Genomic DNA, 12938 nt, shown 5'->3' with positions numbered 1-12938 from the left:
CACTGTAATTTTAATATTGCTAAGGTTGATAACATTTACATTCTATGGTATAACCTTAATTAAATCTTCTGCAGGTTTTCTATAGACTGGTTTCAAATAAACAGTGCTTTCATTATTGTGCCTAGCAAAATATTTTCCTTGCAGAGCCAGGGAGAGTGTTATGATGATATTTCATCTCTAGAGTCCCAGAACAACCCTCATGTTGCCCGATGTAGAATGTCCAGATGGGGGGGCTTCTTTCTTAGGAGGATCAATTGCCCTCAAGTTGTAAATCACTGTACAAATATCTATAAAAGGAGGTTGGCAAATTAAAACTGTATGCTACAGGGATGATCCTGAACAAGACCCAGCTGTATCTTATAACCTTCACATTTTACTGTATTCAGACGGCCAAGTTCACTCTGACCTCCAAGAAATACAAAGAGTTTTTATTCTTTGCATTTACACTAGGGCTATACTGAGAAGTTATATTAGTCTGTTCTCGTGCTGCTAATGAAAACATACCGAACACTGGGTAATTTATAAAGGAAAGAGGTTTAATGGACTCAAGTTCCATATGACTGGGGAGGCCTACAATCATAGTAGAAGGCAAATGAGGAGCAAAGTCATGTCTCACATGGTGGCAGGCAGGAGCACATGTGTAGGGGAACTCCCTTTTATAAAACCGTCAGATCTCATGAGACTAATTCACCATCATGAGAACAACTTGGGAAAAACCACCCCCATGATTCAATTACCTCCCAGAGGGTCCCTCCCATGACACGTGGGGATTATGGGAGCTACAATTCAAGATGAGATTTGGGTAGGGACACAGCCAAACCATAGCAGAACTTATATAGTGATGTAGTGAACCCTAAATGTATTTATATTTTTAAATATATATTACTATATATGTATAATGCATATGTTCTATATGTGTAACTATAGTTTATGTATGTATAGTCTCCCTATATGTGTAATTATGTATAGTCTCTCTGTGTAACTATATGTATTCTTTATATAACTCTATAATGAACTTTTATGTCTTAGTGGACTGAAATTCTTTTCATGGTGACTCCTGGTATACTGGATGATACTGAAAGCAAATTGTCATTTTTTCTTTCATTTTGAAGAAGACACAATCATTTGCCTAAATTTATTTGAGACCCATTTCAAAGATCAATACATTGAGTTTCAAAAATCGAGTTGTGCTATGGGGGGAACGTATTGCCCTCATTTTTCCTCTTTGTTGTTCTCAACTTTGGCTGTTCTTCAAGGCCCATCCTAAATCCAACCTCTTCTGGGAACTCTGCTGGGTTTCTCCTCTCCCTAGTAGATGCTAGTCTTATGCGGCAAAATATGTTCTATTGTACGTTATATCAACACCTGGGGATGGCGGTAGAGTGCCCATTTTAGCATGAAGAGATCAAGGCTTAGGGAGCCTGAAAGAATTGCTCAAGTTTACACAGCCAGCAAGGGCTAAGAATAAAACTCAGGTTTACTAAATTTCATGCACGCTGCTCCTTGCACAGTGACACTGTGGCCTCCCTATTAGCTCTTGTTTTTTTTGTTTTCTCTACGATTCACTTAGCATTCAACATATTCTATATACTTTTTAAATATGTGTATGTTATTTGAGATATTACTGCTACATCCTTGGTGCGTTAGTCCGTTCTCACACGGCTGTAAAGAAATACCTGAGACTGGGTAATTTATAAAGAAAAGAGGTTTAATTGACTCATGATTGCCTGGGCTGTACAGGAAGTATGGCAGCATCTGCTTCTGGGGAGGCCTCAGGGAGTTTTCAATCATAGCGGAAGGTGAAGGGGGAGCCAGGCATCTTACATGGCAGGAACAGGAGCTGAGAGAGAGGGTAGGTGCTATACACTTTTAAGCAACCAGATCTCACGATAACTCACCCACTCACTATCACGAGAACAACACTGAGAGAATGGTGCTAAACCATATATGAAGGATCTGCCCTCATGATCCAGTCACCTCCCACTAGGCCCCACCTCCAACACTAGGGACTATGATTCGACACGAGACTTGGGTAGGGACAGATCCAAACCATATTGCTTAGCTTCTTAGCGTTTCTATCTCTATAGCATCTGATACATAGCAGGTTGCTAAGACATCCTGACAGGTTCCCAGAAACTTTGGTGGTTACATAGAAGGAGGCTTCCAGTGCCAACCTCTCCCTACACTTCAGACTCTTCTTTTTTTTTTTTTTTTTTTTTTTTTTTGAGAGAGAGGGTCTTGCTCTGTCACCCAGACTGGAGTGCAGTGGCACAGTCTTGGCTCACTGCAGCCTCAACCTCCCAGGTTCAAGTGATTCTTGTGCCTCAGCCTCTCAAGTAGCTGGGATTACAGGTGCATGCCATGGCACCTGGCTAATTTTTTTTTAATTTTTATTTTTGTAGAGATGGGGTTTTCATCATGTTGCCCAGGCTGATCTTGAACTCCTAAATTCAGATGATTCACCTTCTAGGCCTCCCAAAGTGCTGAGATTGCAGGTGTGTGCCACAGTACCTGGCCCAGACTAGTTTGCTTAACTATCAGTTGCTGAGTTCTGCATAGACATCTCTGAATTAACACATCCAAAACTAATTTCATGCTTTTCTCCCTCAATCTCCATCCCCTTCTGTCCCTCTCCAGGGCACACTTAAGCCAAGCCTTTGTTCCCTCTGCTACAACCCTCCTCTTCCCCCCTGCCCTGCCCCCACGACACACACCTGAACGATCATTTCCAGGTAATTTCCACCTAATGATTCCCTGCCCTTTCCCAGCCTCTCCTCCATAGATTAGATAGAGGGATATTTTTAAAAGTGCAAATCCCATTTTGCCATTCCCCACTTTAGCATCTTCCAGTGGCTCCCCATGACTCTGAGAATAATATCTATGTGCTTTTCCATTTCTACAGGGTTCAATGGGCTCCCTTTCATTGAAACCCTCTACCTTACATGCACCTCTGTCTCACCATACTCCAAGAAATTGTTCTGCTCTCTGTTGCTTGAACATGTCAAACCATTTCTACTTCAAAAATCTTGTCACAAGCTATATCTTCTCAAACATTATTTTTTTTCAGTTCCCCCTATGATAGACTGCTTCTCTTCCTTTGTACCTCAGCTAGCATCTTACTTCCTTAACGAGGCCCTTCCTAACCACACTCTTGAAAATGGTCACCCCTTCATCCAGTTTCTTTCACATCATATTGCCTTGTTTATTTGTTTTATGTCCACATATTTTGTAATTTTTTGTGCCCTCCCCCTTGGGATTAGAATGTAAACTCCATGAGGGCAGCAATCTTGTCTGGCTTGTTCAGTGCTGCTGATATAGTTTGGATGTTGCACCCTCTAAATCTCATGTTGAACTGTAATCCCCTATGTTGAAGGTGGGTCCTGGTGGGAAGTGATTGGTTCATGGGGTGGATTTCTTGTGAATGATTTAACACCAAACTTTTGGTGCTGTCCTCATGATAGTTTGTTCAAGATCTAGTTGTTTAAAAGTATGTGGCATCCTCCCTCTCTCTCTCTTCCTCCTGCTGTCACCATGCGAGATGCCTGCTCCCCCTTCACCTTTTACTGTGATTGTAAGCTCTCTGCAACCTCCTCAGAAGCCAAACAAATGCTGGTGGCATGCTTCCTATAAAGCCTGTAGAACCATGAGCCAGTTAAACCTTTTATTTATAAATTACCCAGCCTCAGGTGCTTGTTTATAGCAAGGCAAGAAAGGCCTATGACAGCTGCCCCCCTACCACAGGCTGCCAGTTGTCATCATAACTTTCTTGGATTGGTGGATGGGTGGAGAAAGAAAGAAGGAAAGGAAATGATAAAAGAATAACTTTTGAGAGAGATCCCAGTCACCAGCTTCATGTGGGAGAAATGTTCAGACAGAGATGGAGAAAACTCCACAATCTTGTTCCTACAGGAAGGGTATCATCTCTCCTAGAAGTGGCCCAAAGCATAGCACTTTAAGGCAGCTGGGTTTTCTGCAAAAGATCCTGGCATGAAATTGGCCAATTATATGGTAATATTAGTTCTATGTGGAGCTGCTGCTTTCTAAGCCACTTGTGAGCTTGTTTTCCTCCCCAGACCTCTGAGAAACATCCCTAAACACAAGCCATCTCTTATAAGATTGAATTGGCATTCATCCACCAGATAGTTTTTTGAAATGCCAGTAAATGCTCCGCAGCCACCTCCCCAGCACACCTCCTGACCACTGAAATTGCCAGAACTCATGAACACATTTTAGAATGCAAATGTAACCTGGGACAGGTAATAGCCACTTACCCCATTAAAAGTCCCTGCCTGTGGTCACATTGGATCACTCTGTTGTGGGAGTAAGATGCAAATCATGTACCTTTTGAGTGAGGAGGGAGGACAGAGTTCCAAAGCACAATGAGGCCAGGCCAGGCTGGGGAGTGGAGAAGGTCACAGGATGGTTCTTGTCATTTGGGGAATGGCTACTTGGGGAGGGGTGATTATTTACAAGACAGGCACTAAAGGAAATTGCTTGCTGTTTCTCAACAGAAGCACAGAGACAGGCTTGCAAGCAGGTGGTGGCTTTGCAGGGTCACCATCTGGATTGTGTGTCTACAATGGCATCTGATGCTTATCTTTCCTTAATCATATAACAACATTAACACCAAGTGAGGCTGGAATTCGATGAACACATTCCCTGGTTCTGTTTCTTAAATTCTGTCAAAGCATACAAAGAATGCTCAGGAAAGACACTGGTAGCCTGAGAATGGCCAGGAATGAGGGCTTGAACATAGAAAGACTTACCCTCATAGCTAAAGTCTCTCCTAACCATGAGTGCCTCTCTACTGCTCTCCCAGCACTGCATTTATGGACAGAAGTGCTATGCTCTCTCCTGAGGATAATCAGGATTTAATAATATTGTTCAGCTATTTATAATTCACTTTCAACTTGATATCTGAAAACCTTGCCTCCTGTTGCTATTTTTGTCAGGACTGTAATGATCATTTTTTAAAACCCAGTGACTAACCTCCTGCCCCTTCCTGGCTTTTTCTAGTTCATTTGTAGACTGTTTTTTTCCCTCAGGGACTCAATTATATCTTTTTCATTTCTCTATTCCTCTCATTTTCTATACTTCTGAGAAGTAGACATGTAAAATATTTCTGGCAGTAGGATTAGACTTCACCTATAACAGGTCAACATGAACTGGATAGTGTTAAATTAGGGAAAATAATGAACATTAAAAAGAATGAATTGTGCTGTCTTAATGAAATATTTGCAGGCTTGCTTGTGTCAGTGTTAATTTTCACAAGGTTCTAATCGTGCCAGAAATTATTGCATCAGCTAATTGTATAAGTGTTCCTGCACTTTCCCATCTCTCTCTCTCTCTCTCGCTGTCAAGCTGATTTTTTGTTGTCCAACTACCAGATGTGATGAGATAAGAAAAAATAAAGATCAATATGATGGTTGATATTGATGGTACCTACAAAAATATTAGTGTATTTTTTCAAGTCCATATGTGATCTGTTCTGATTTTAAAAAGAAAATTGACCTGAAACTTTAAAAAAAAATGTTTTTCCATTTAATTCTAGTAAACTTTGTCATTTGGAGGGCTTGTTTATCAGAATGAGGAAGTATGACAGCATGGCTTGGGTTTTCCTTTCCTCTGACCCTTCATCCTGCTGTGGTTCCCTGGTCTATCATGCTTACTCTGTGTTACAGAAATAAAATAAACTGGGGAAGTGGCTCAATACCAAAGCAGACACAGATGGAGGCCCTGACACTTCCAGGCAATTCCTCCCCCTTTCTTCTCCTTTAGTTCCATCCCTTACAGCCACATGCTAAAGAGGCACAGTGTGAAGAGGTTCATAGTGGGCTATTGATATGGTTAAGCTTTGTGTACCCACTCAAATTTCATCTTGAATTGTAATCCCTGGGTGTTTCGGGAGAGACCTGGAGGGAAATGATTGGATTATGGGGGCAGTTTCCCCTATGCTGTTCTCGTGATGGTGAGTTATCACAAGATCCGATGGTTTTATAAATGATAGATTTTCCTGCACTGACACATGCTTTCTCTCTCTTGCCTGGCCCCATGTAAGAGGTGCCTGTTTCCCCTTTTGCCATGATTATAAGTTTCCTGAGGGCTTCCCAGCCATGTGGAACTGTAAGTCAATTAAACCTCTTTCCTTTATAAATTATCCAGTTTCAGGAAGTTCTTTATAGCAGTGTGAAAATGGAGTAACCCAGCTATGATCACTTTATGGACATTTTATTCATGTCTGTTAGAACTGAATACTGATGTTAGAGTACATATGCAAATCATAAATAGAATGAAATAATAGTATGTAATTGAGAGGTGGGAAGGAATAAGAAGAGCCACTTACTAGCAATGCATTTTTAAAAGTCCTGTCTATGCATGCATCACACCAGCTTAATTAGAGTGACAGCAAACTTGAAGTTCATGTAAAAATAAGTGAGGTGAAACTTTGTCCTAAGTCTGGCCTTCTTAATATGGGGGAGGAGCAGGGAAGATTGGATAAATCAGAAAGAGTGTCTTTCAAATTGCACGTTGCTTTATTGTTGGTATTTTCTGGATTACCTTTCTGTCATGAATGAATTTTTTAAAATAATTTTTTTCTCCTGGTGAAGTGTGAATGTGTTTCTTATTTTCATGAAGTCTTGCATCCATGATAAACCCTGCAAACCTGGGGAGACATACAAGGACACATGTGGATTGTAGGATAGGGGAGAATAAGGACCTGTTTCTAATCCCATTCAGTTTTCTGTCAGTCCACAGTGAATGAGCCTGTGTGTAACCCTAATATATAAGCGGAGTTCTACATTGCACAGTCTCCATGTGGTGTCACTTTCAAAGAAACATACTTGGCAAAAAGTAGTTAAGAATCATTTAGTCTTACTGGAATATACCCAAAGGATTATAAATCATTCTACTATAAAGACACATGTACACGTATGTTTATTGCAGCACTATTTACAATAGCAAAGACTTGGGAACAACCAAAATGCCCATCAGTGATAGACTGGATAAAGAAAATGTGGCACATATACACCTTGGGATACTATGCAGCTGTAAAAAAGAATGTGATCATGTCCTTTGCAGGGACATGGATGAAGCTGGAAGCCATCATTCTCAGCAAACTAACACAGGAACAGAAAACGAAACATCACATATTCTCACTCATAAGTGGGAGTTAAACAATGAGAACACATGGACACAGGGAGGGGCACAACACACACTGGGGCCTGTTGGGGAGGAGTGGGGAACAAGGGAAGGGAGAGCTTTAGGACAAATATCTAACTCATGTGGGGCTTAAAACCTAGATGACAGGTTGATAGGTGCAGCAAACCACCATGGCACATGTATACATATGTAATAAACCTACATGTTTTGCACATGTATTCCAGAATTTAAAGTGGAAAAAAAAAAAAGAATCATTTAGTCTTTACTCCCAAAACCTATGAGTAGGAGGAAAATACATCTGTATACTCATCAAAATATCTTAAAGTTCTCTCCTTATTTCAAAAGAAGAAAACAGTTTGAAAACCAAGCCCTCACCACTCTTTTCTACCCCCTGCTCTTTCCTCCTTTCTCCATTCTTTCTCTTTTTTTTCCAAGGAAACCGCGGCTCTTTCTGGTCTGATTTATATCCTCATCCTGTCCTCTCCAAGATCTCTCTCTCCTTACACGTTTCTCTGAGTCTGTGTCATGAAAACAAAAAAACATGAAGTGGAAAATTGAGAGTTTGTTGTAAAAATAGCAGATACCCACAAACCTGTCTGGGAGGTTTATAAATTTTGGTTCTCAACTCATTCAGAAACTCTGATTTTGGCTATCATAAATAATGTATTTTGGTCTTGACCCAGTTTCCTGACACACAGTTCCTAAAACCCAGGGAACATCTGAACTGATTAAGTGTTTCTTTGTATGCTAATGAGATGATTGACAGCTCAGGGTCCTGAAGAGCCTCAGAATGAAGGCTAGTTGCTTGGGGAACCAACCCTGTAGTTAAAGCATTGGAACTTTCAGCCTCACCCCTTATTTTAGGGGAGGGAGAGGGGTTAAAAGTTGAATTGATCACCAATGGCCACTCATTTAATCAATCATGCCTATGTGATGGAGACTTCATAAAAATCCAAAAGGACTGGGCTGACAGAGCTTCTGAGTTGTGGTACATGTCCAGCGTAGAATACCAGTGTGTTAATTCATTTGCATCACTATAAAGGAATACCTGAGACTGAGTAATTTATAAAGGAAAGAGGTTTCCTGTGGTTCATAGTTTTGCAGCCTATACAGGAAGCATGGCACTGGTGTCTGTTCCTGGTGAGGCTTCAGGAAGCTTACAATCATGGTGATAAGTGAAGAGGGAGCTGACCTACCACATGGCAAGAGAGGGAGCAAGAGGGAGAAGAGAGAGTGCCAGGCTCCTTTTAAACAACTAGCCTTCATGTGAACTAACAGAGCAAGAAGTCACTTATCTCCAAGGGGATGGCACTAAGTAATTCATGAGGAATCCACCCCTGTGATCCAACGTCTCCCACTGGGCCCCACCTTCAGCACTGGGGATGATATTTCAACATGAGATTTGAAGGGAGCAAACATCTAAACCATGTCACCAAGAGAGGGCATAGAAGTTCTGCACCACTCCCCACATACCTTGCCTTATGTATCTCTTCCATCTGGCTGTTCTTGAGTTCTGTAGTTTTATAACAAGTGGGTAATAGTAAGAATTGCCCTGAATTTTGTGGGCTGTTTTAGCAAATGATCAAACTCAAGGAGGAGGTTGTAGGAACCTCCAGTTTCTAGCTGGTTGGTCAGAAGCACAGGTAACAATCTAGAACTTGTGAATGGCATCTGAAATTGGGGCCAGTCTTGTGAGATTGAGCCCTAAGCCTGTAGGGTCTATGCTAACTCCTGCTAGTGCCAGAATTGAGTTGAATGTAGGACGCCCGATTGGTATCCACAGAGAGTTGCTGGTATAGAACAACCCCTACCCCTCACATCTGGTGTCGGAAGTGCAGCATTGAGGGTATGTGTAATAGTAGAAAACATATTTTTGACCTGCTATAAACATCAATCACATTCTTACATCTGCCCTGACTCTTCAAACTTCTATTCCAACCTTGCCCAAGCCAGTCAGCACTCAGTGTAATTTTATCATGATGAGTGAAGTTTGTCTTCTAAGCAGGGCTTTCAGATTTAGCAAGAACCAAACCAAATGGAATGAAAACAGTACAAAAACCAAAAACCAGGATGCTTTTCCCCTTGAAATATTTGAGACATATACTAAAAATTTAGTTGTTTGTCTGAAACTTACATGTAACCAGGCATCTTTTATTTTACCTAGCAACGCTGTTTCTAAGGGAATGGTAATGTTGGAGAAACAGGGTTTTCAGGGTGGATTTAGTTAATAACGTAGAAGCTACAAATAAAGATATTTTTGAAATAGTACCTGAACCACGAGAAAACCCAAAAACTGGATATGGTAAGAGGTTACCAGCTTGGGTTGTTGAGGTCCAATAGTAAACAAGCTTATCCTGTGATTCCTTCAGCTGCATTTCTAGTACTACGATGCATATTTTTTTTCCATGGTGGAGGTGATAAAAATATTTCAGAAACTGAAAAAGGTCCCCATAAATATATGGAATAAGACAAATTAAATTTGGAACACAAAAATATATTGGAAGAGAACAAAGAAATTGCTTTCCGCTTTTCACCTCTTTGCTATCTTTATCTCCTGCTATTTTCTCTGCTGCTTTTCCTTTCTTACTGTAATTCATCCTCTTTTACTTCAAAAATGTCTTATTGTCTTCATAAGAATGCACAAGAAAGCAACCTCATATCTATCTAAACCATCAACATCTGCTTTTAAATTGTAGGTTTCTCATGTGTTTCTTAATGTGTCACTTTCACCTGTATTTAATGGACACAAGTACTGTTTGTCTTATGTATCAGAGTTAGCAGGCTAAGGGCAAAGACCCAGTCTTTTCATAGTAACCATGGTATGAAGACATTTAATACAGATGTTTAAGACAGTGCAGTCTTGCCTTCTATGCACAGAATTATGAATTCACTGTGTCCTAAATTGCCATAATTAGTTTGATACATGATGAATCATAATTCTCTGAGATGGAGTTGCTGGCAGGGAAAGACTTCCCTCTGCTATTTGGCCAACCTAATTTTTCTTTCCCTGATCCCCAGAATTTAGGGGGCCACTATGTAAATCCAGGAAGTAACCATTCCCTTAGAAATAGGAATTCGCTAACCTTAGCATATTTGTGCAAAGATTAATAACTGCTCCTCCTCTCTTTGGGGAAATCACATAAATCCTCTTCTGTGATTTGAAGTAGACAACATTTTCTTAAGAAATCTGCACAAAGTGAGCAGAATGGTCATCTTTAACGTAGAGCTTTGGTGGTGAATTTTAAATGTTTTTCAGAAGATGCCTACTGCATCTCTGAAGCACTTGCCAGATGATGGAAGATATCTGATATGTAGTAGATTTAATCCTGTTCTGGAGTAACAAGACCATGGTTCTAAATACACTTAGAGTTCTCTCTCGCTCTCTTTCTAATAGAATCTGATTGTCTTGCTAAAGACATATGATACCTTTCCATTTTATTCAGCACTTCTGTGGCCCCTGAGGAGCGAGGTGGTTCTGAATGATGCTGGTGAAGAGGAGACCTTGGGTTTTATTCCTTCCTGAGTCCATTTATTTCATTCAATGAGGGAAGTCATAACCTTACCAGTGGCTCCTAAATCCATGGGGTGTTCTAGTGCAGGTCTGAAGGTGGGATGGGAAGGCAGCTGGGGGTGGCCTCTGGGTGAGGAATATGGCTTGTTTAGTCTAAAGCCACTGTGACATCACAACACGGACTCCAGCTAATCTGGGTGCACCAGTCACAGGACACTGAGACTCAGGGTGGCAGATGTCAAGTCCTTTATTTTTAAATTTAAGCTCAGAGCACTTTCCAAAGTGGGACTACACAAGAGCACATCTAGGTTTATAAAAGCTATTAATATAGATTGGGCATAATATAATTTCAGAAACAACTTTATCTTCTCAGGATAATTTTTTATTTATTTTTAAGTCACTCTATCTTTCCCCTAAGGTTTGCCTTGCTTGCTTAAAGGATCACATTTGTCATCAAGAGAAATATAAAGTGATATATATATACATACACATGTATGTGTATATACATATATGTGTGTGTATGTGTATATATATATATATATGTATATATGTGTAATTTTTTTTTTTTTTGAGACACGGTCTTGCTCTGTTGTCCAAGCTGGAGTGTAGTGGGTATCTCAGCTCACTGCAGCCTTAACCTGCTGGGTGCCAGTGATCCTCCCACTTTAATCTCCTGAGTAGCTAGGACTACAGGCATGCATTATGATGCCCAGCTAATTTTTGTTTAATTTTTTCTAGAGATGGGGTCTTACTATGTTACCCACGTGGATCTCAAACTCCTGGGCTCAGGCAATCCACCTGCCTTGGCCTCCTAAAATACTGAGATTACATGTGTGAGCCACCACTGTAGTTTTGGCGGCTTTTAGTCAAATTGTAAGTTAGATGAAAGTCATCTTTACTCACCTGACCTCCATCTTTTATATGGTCTTTGCATCTTTATCTCTACCTAAGACTTTGGTCTTATTTTAGACTGACTCCCTCTACCTCCCAGGTAGTTTCTAAATTTTTCATGTTTTTAGCTTTCCACATACAAATACACCTGGCTTTGGTGAGAGTTCTCTAGGACCCAGCTAGATGCCAGAACAAATCCTATGATAAACTCTGTTGCACTAAGATGAAATTAATGATAAGGGAATATGTGTGTCCACCATAGACAGGACATTTACATTTAACAGATATTTAAAAACACAGGCTATAAAAACTTTATCTTATTGAAGAGAACACTGAAACTCAGATAAGGTAAGTGACTTGCTCAGTAATATGGATTTTATTTTTACCACAGGATTTGAATCTAGGTCTTCTATTATAACTCTAATGTAATTTTCACTTTATCAATATTTCTTAAACTTGAATTATCTCCAATGCCCCCTTTACAAGTTTTGCTGAATATGTGCATACCTAGTAGATTCCAATTGACTTTTTCTTATAATCTCTAAAAGAATGGATTGGAAAATTACAGGTTTGAAATATATACACACACCATGCACATATATATAGATGCATATACATTTGCATATTCTAATATACTAAATCATTTGGTCTCTAAAATGATTTTAGGTAGCCTGTAGATAACAATTATATTTTGATATATTAGTATATCACTGCTCAAATTTAAAAAATGGCTATGTATAGGCTACCTACAATCATTTTATAGACCACCAGTGGGGTGTGGCTTCATGTTAGGAAGCTAATAAATTCTGAATCACAGTTGTGATCTCTTTTAATGCCTTAACCTACTTCTTTGGGAATGTTAGCATTTTGGTTGGCAGTCTTGAAGGAGAGAGGTCTCCTTGTTCAAATCACTTCACAGGGGTAATAATTCACTCCTTAGACACAGCCATTCTTGGATTTTGAGTAAGATTTGAGACCAGGACAATAACCATAGATATAAGAATAATTTATGTGTCTTTCAAAGTAACGAAGTGGCATTGTTTGAGGTAAATACCTAAGGTTTGTTGTCTCATGCCAAGGGAATCGAGGACGTGAACATGCAAGAAGTGAAGAGTAGAGGTTTACTAGACTAAAGAAAGAGAAAAGAGAATAACTCTCTCTCCTGCAGAGAGAGAGGGGCACCTGAGTGGGTCTTCCACTTCATGATGAAATGCATGGGGTTTTATAGATGAGCTTGAAGAGATGGTATCTGATTTACATAGTACTCAAGAGATCGGTCCGAGCAGGTGTGACATTTGCATAGCGTGTGAGGAAGCTGGCCATCCCACTATAATTTTTTATTATGCAGATGGGTTCTCTACCTGGCTGGCATCAT

General features: G+C 40.1%; 1 long non-coding RNA gene across 1 annotated transcript in view; it reads right to left on the bottom strand.

Moving 5' to 3' along the window:
• LOC116273748 overlaps window positions 1-10771 on the bottom strand; it is a 61599-nt gene extending 50828 nt beyond the window's left edge. Inside the window, exon 1 of the long non-coding RNA XR_004182120.1 lies at window positions 10725-10771. This is a non-coding gene — a long non-coding RNA (uncharacterized LOC116273748). The remainder of the gene's footprint in view (window positions 1-10724) is intronic.
• Window positions 10772-12938: the final 2167 nt, after the last annotated feature.

The sequence above is a fragment of the Papio anubis genome, chromosome 2, assembly GCF_008728515.1.
Source record: "Papio anubis isolate 15944 chromosome 2, Panubis1.0, whole genome shotgun sequence".
Taxonomy (NCBI): domain Eukaryota; kingdom Metazoa; phylum Chordata; class Mammalia; order Primates; family Cercopithecidae; genus Papio; species Papio anubis.
This window is presented reverse-complemented; position numbering and strand designations above follow the sequence as displayed.